Below are 6,000 nucleotides of genomic sequence, written 5' to 3' on the forward strand. Positions count from 1 at the left end.
GACTTCCGTGTTCCGTGTTGTATTTACTCCGTAACTTTCACCGATTTCACCTTATCAGTCCACCAAAATCTGTTTCTGAACAAATTTGAGCCAAGAAATAAGCAATCCAGTTGCTGAATCTTTACTCATATTAGATCTACAAGACATAATTTAAAAGTTTGTGCCGACTTTCATAAGGCACGGGCTCGCATAGGGACAGCGCGCAGGGATTTTTTTGTGTCATTTAATTAACATCGGAAAATAAATAAATGAAATAAATAATTTCTATAATTTCCAATCTAAAAATCTATAATAAAAATATTATTTTTATTGGGTTTTTTTTTACCACTGAGTGTACGTGGGTTGGTCCCCACCCAGAGTGGTGCAACTCGACCAGGCAAACTGTATTCAGTCCGAGGGACCGGCGACAGACCATAGACTTACGTCTGGATCAAGTCACCGTGTACTTAAGTCACTGAAGGTTACTCTTGTGTCGGTTAATCCCTGCCCTGGAGTGGGAGCTAAAAAAGGCGTTCGAAGAACTACTAAAGTTCCTAGTTCCTGCAGTGCGGACAGAAAAAAAAGGGACGGTTCCTCCAAAAGTTCTTGGAACTACGAAAAATTCCTGCGGGGGGAAAATACCTATTACTATGTGGACCACCAGTATCACCATACTGTCCCGTGATGGTGTACAGTCCCATAAGTAAAAGATCGCAGTCCCTGCGAGGGGGGACGTCTGGGTTGTGTAGGCAACCACGGTTCCCTGAGAAGGGACCAATTCTATTACTGTGCTGTGGTACGGTGCCCCTCCGAGGCGCTCAGCAGCGAAAAGAGGAAGAGAAGAAGGTGAGCCGCGGTCATATACGGCCATGCGGGGGCGGGACAGGAGAGCAGCGTCGTCACTTCCTCTGCCTTTCGGCGTGAATGAATCTTTGATTGGATTACATGATCTGTCGATCAGTCCCAGGAGTAATAGCTCTGGTCCCTTCTCAGACGTTTGGTTTATCTGCAGTCTGGTATACCAATGGTTGACCATTTTCCTATATTGACTTTTTTGACTATATTGCTGTGCTTTTATGATGCAGATAATGGTGGCGTTATATTTGACTGTGTCACACTAGCCAGATGCTTCCCATACATTTATAGTATGACAGAATGACAAAATTATGTCCTACTATAAACAGGTGCGATTTCTCTACAAATAAGTTTGAATTTGTTAATTAACTGTGAGCTGAGAAGCATGGAAACAAAAATCTGTTCAGAAAGGAAAATAGCAATAAGCATGGCAACAATAAAAAATAATACATATGCTGATTATAATTGGAAGAGCATAAAATATAGAACATTTAAATAGAACAAAAAAAACAAAACAAGAAGAACAATTCAAATTCCCTGATATTCCACAAACATGCCAACAAAAACTCAGATTCCACTGCCTTCCGTGTGTGGAATTGAATTTTTACAATTCCCTGACTGGAAATTCCGTGACCTGTGCATAGTCCAGGACCTGGCCTCCGAAACACTGGGTGACAGGGTGGTCACAGTGGAGTGCAGCTAGTGGGGATTACTAAAGAAAGAAGGGGGTTTCGCAAGGCAGAGGTAGTCAATTTGTCTCGTCTCAACTCGTGATTCTGCTTTCCTTTTCTTGTCCTCTCACCCCTCTTCCCTCGTTCACTCGTTTCCCGTGTCCGCTTGCGCCTGCAGACGGGGTTGTGATGATGAATCTATGGCCGGAGTGTGTCTGCGTGTCTGACACCGTGATGTATCTATACTGGCCGTGACTCCCTCCCTCCACCCTCCTCCGACTTCTCCCCCTCTCTCTCTTTGTCCATCCTCCTTTGCTCTGCCTCTTCACTCTCCCGCATCTTTTCACCTCCCTCTCTGCCTCTCCTGACTATATCGCTGTCTCTCCTCCATCTTCCCCTGTCTCGACCCCATACTGAACTCTTTCATTCTCACTCTCTCTCTCTCTCAGTCCCTCTCTCTCTGAAGGTTTGGCACCGCCTGGCCCCCCTCCTCGCCGCTGAAACAGACAAAGCGACCGTACCCGGCAACAACAACAATAACAAACAGGAATTGGGCTGCTCGTTTTACCCATTGATTTTCACTGGGGGCATTTCTGAAATAGCCCATCTGACCTTTGGGCCAAATGGTAGTGAATAGAGGAAACACAGGCGCTAGACCACTCTGCCTGCCTGCCTCCCTCCCGCCCTCTCTCTCTCTCTCTCTCTCTCTCTCTCTCTCTCTCTCTCTGTCTCCCTCCCTCCCTCCCCTCTTGCAAAACCTCTGCCGGCAAACCATCTGGCGAGCCAGCGCCCACCATGAAAGGGACACGGCCAAGGTTGCTGGTCCAATGAATGATACACATTGAAAGATGTTGCCAGGCAGCCCCAAAAAAAATGAAAAGAAAGGGCGAACACGAGCAGGGCCACACCGCCGCCGTCCGACAAACCGTGCGTGTCGATCGGATCAAACTCGCGCCCCTCTTTGCTGCCCCGCCTTGGCGCCCGCCGCATGGCCTTTTATACAGCGAGCACGGACACGTTCGGCGGGGCCGCAAGGCGGCGGAGCAGGGGTCACAGTGTCGTCCTAACAGGCATAAAGAGGCGCTGGCAGCACGGTTAGCTCCGCCGCTTCCAGCGCCAAAGTGGATCCATTGGGTTTCATTTCTGCGCCTCCGAAAAAGGGCTCAGAGAAGAGCGTTGTGTCCGGAGTTGCTAATCCGAGAAAAATTGCTCGCCCACCTGACAATACGGTGATGTAACCCAACACTTGCTTTAGCAATAGCAGGTCCACGGAGCGGAGGCACGTAGTGAGCGACTACATGATGGAGTGGAAAGCTGATCCACTCTCATGGTGAGTCTCCCGACCTCTGCTGTGTGGTGATGAATGATAAATGGATCTTTTCTGTCCATGTAGAGTAAAAAAATAGAATAAAATAAAATTTTGAAACACCAACCGGGTTCTCGTTCTGTATACCTGATGGTGTTTGTGTCAGAAATAAACTAAAAGTCAGCTCAATGTTTGAATTAATTATGGAAATAAAACGTGATGGACATGAAAAAACGTGTTTAAAGTGTAGGATTCACAGCACAGCTTCTCCCTCTACACATGACCTCTCAATTTAGGAACAAAAGGTTCAGCTGAATATCAAGAGGATGGTAGACTTGAAGTTGAATTTAAAAGAAAATTAAATTTATCATAATGTGCTAGAGTTCTCTATTCGATGGCATATAATGAAAATATAATATAAGCACAATACATGTCTTGGAAGCTATGCGAAATTCATCCTTCCTGTGACAAGACATGACTGCTCTGTTTTTGACTCTCTTTTGAATCAATTTAAATAAATGAATTCCAACACAGACTGAGACAATATCAGCACGTGTTGATGAAAGATTTTTCACCCCCGTCCTCCGGGGTGGAACGTGTCGCTGGTAGCGAGACCAATTCTCGTTCTTTTCGGCAGACCTTTCAGTTGCGTTGGTGAGAGCTGCTGCGGCAGAAGTACCGGAGTCATCCTCATCCTCCTCCTCCTCCTCCTCCTCCTCCTCCTCCTCCTCCTCCTCATCATCATTTAAACACGTAAACCGTGTCACTTCCAATGCAGCAGCACCAGGAGCAGCAGATCCCAGTGGTTTCATTCGAGCTCTGTGACGCGCAATCTAATAATAAGAGCAACTGAATTAGAAGTGGATATTTTAGCACCGAGACGTCATCCCACCTCGCTTGGCGTGTGTTATTTGAAGGATGCATGTTTGGCTAAATGTCCGTACAGTTTGCAACCTAAGTGCATGACAGTTCCATCAATTTTCGATTATCGTCCCACGACCTGAAACAGACGCGGGACTCAGCCGCAGCCGGTACCAGCGGAACTCGGTCCCGCCGTAATGTGAACAGACATAGTCAAAATCTGGCTGGGTCTTATTCATCACCGGCGGGTCGCTTAAAAAATACAGTTGGCTCGCCGCCTCCCGCACGGCGGCGACGGCTGCCGCAGCCACAGACAGGCCTTCCACACACAACTCATTGGCCAGCTCCATTTAAGCACTGGTGCTTCTGTTAAAGTATGTAACACGCTGTCATTTCATCTTTATAAATGGCGGGTCGGTTTTTTCTTTTAGATAGCGGTAGTAGTGGTGGTGTGGTGGAGGGTGGCACTGACGCACACACGTGTGGGTGAGTTAACGTGTCAGTGTGTGTGTGCGTGTGCGCCCGCGCCCGCAGAGAGGGGCTGGCTACGCCGCTCGTCGCCTGGAAGAGGAGCTCAGGCTCATTATCCTGATGAAATTTGCGCAGATGTGTGAGCTTCCGACAGACTCTGCAGTGACACAAACAGCCAGCTCTGTCCCCTTGAGCCAGTCAGGTGATGAAAACGGGAGCGGCACGGGGGCTGAGGAACGACGGCCATTAAGCAGAAAAGGAAAAGAGGTGGTGGAAACAGGGGGGAGGGGGTGTTGAGGGGTATGGGGGGGACTTCATCATCTCTCACTCACCAACGGGAGAGAACATTACATAAAGTAACAATTCCCTACACACACACACACATACCCTCATCCACACACACGCACACACACGCACACACACACACACACACACACACACACACACACACACACACACACACACACACACACACACACACACACACACACACCTTTTTGAAATTCCAATTGCGACTGAAGATCTGTGTGTGTGTGTGTTAGTGTGTGTGTGTGTGTGTGTTCGCGGGGAGCTAATCTGACCGCATTGAGATGACGCACGAACTGCCACTTAACAGGGAGGAGATCCACTTTGATCAGAGCCCCCCCCCGCCCCTCCACCCCCACCTTTTCCCCCCCTCCCCGAGGGGCAAACCTATCGCGCTGCCTATTACACCGCTTCATTTGCATACGCGGGACTTCTGGGTAGGGTGAGATCCAGTCTGAGGGGTTTGAACCGCCCTCGCTGGGAAAGATCTGGGCGCTAAAGAGAGAAATGTAAAAACAAGTTTGTCGGTGGAAAAGGCAAAAAAAAAAAAAAGGAGGGGGGTCCCAGGCGTTGGCGGGCGACCGAAACGTAGCCCCCGCCTCGCCCCCCGTTTGGTTTCGAACCCCGGTTTGGCGGAGAGGTTTTTCAGGAAACCTAAATACCGCGTATTTGCTGCGGAAGCTGACCTCGATCGTGGCATTTTTATGCCCCAGATTGATCCGACAGAGCAGCTCAGCAGCAGTGGTGGAAAGTACCAAAGTATAAATACTTACTGGGCTGTACTGTAAGTATCTGTATCTATCTCTATATTCAGTTCGAGTGACTTTCAACGTTTACTCTAATACATTTCGAAGCAAATATCTGTACTTTTTACTCTACTATATTTCTAACAGTCACATTATTTCAGTGTAAAAAAACAGGATTTGTATTTATATATAAACTTGTAAATGACTATGACACTGCCTATGCTATTATTTGGGATCAATTGGAACCAGGAAATTATCGGCTAATATCCGCAGAAAAGAAAGGTACAGCAACACTTCATGGCGTGTTATAGTCTCTGATATATTAGGGCACTGGATATGACTGGACATATTACTTTCACTGCTTTAAGTGCTTGCGTACTTTTACTCAGGTAGCAATGTGGTACTTTCCCTTTAACCAGAGTCGTTTCGTGTGGGTGTATTTGTACTTTCCAGTGAAAGGTCAGAGTGCTGCTGGAATATGGTGTTTTATTTACTGGTGAGGAGCCATGTGTGACTCTCTGCTGCTGCAGGAGCGGGAAGGCACGGCAAAAATCCTCCCTCACCGCATAAAGATTTACAAGTACAGACCAAGGAAGTTGACAATTTCTCAGCCGCTAAAGTTTTTAGACAATTACGACAACAACAACAACAACAACAACAACAACAACAACAACAGGTGTGCAAGCGTGCGTTTTTTTATTCCCTCGTCTATTCTGTGTCACCGCGCGCTGGCGCTGAATAATCCTCTTGATCCTTATGAGCAACCCAAACACACCTCGTGAAGTTATTTTCCTCTTTTGGAGAG

The 6,000-nt window shown here is 47.5% G+C and overlaps 1 protein-coding gene across 1 annotated transcript in view; it reads right to left on the reverse strand.

Annotated features, from left to right (window-relative positions):
- LOC307228343 (transcription initiation factor TFIID subunit 4) overlaps positions 1-6,000 on the reverse strand; it is a gene marked incomplete at both ends in the record, with an annotated part of 97,419 nt that overhangs the window by 42,467 nt on the left and 48,952 nt on the right. The window lies entirely within an intron of this gene.

The sequence above is a fragment of the Zeus faber genome (genome assembly GCF_960531495.2).
Source record: "Zeus faber genome assembly, chromosome: 3".
Taxonomy (NCBI): domain Eukaryota; kingdom Metazoa; phylum Chordata; class Actinopteri; order Zeiformes; family Zeidae; genus Zeus; species Zeus faber.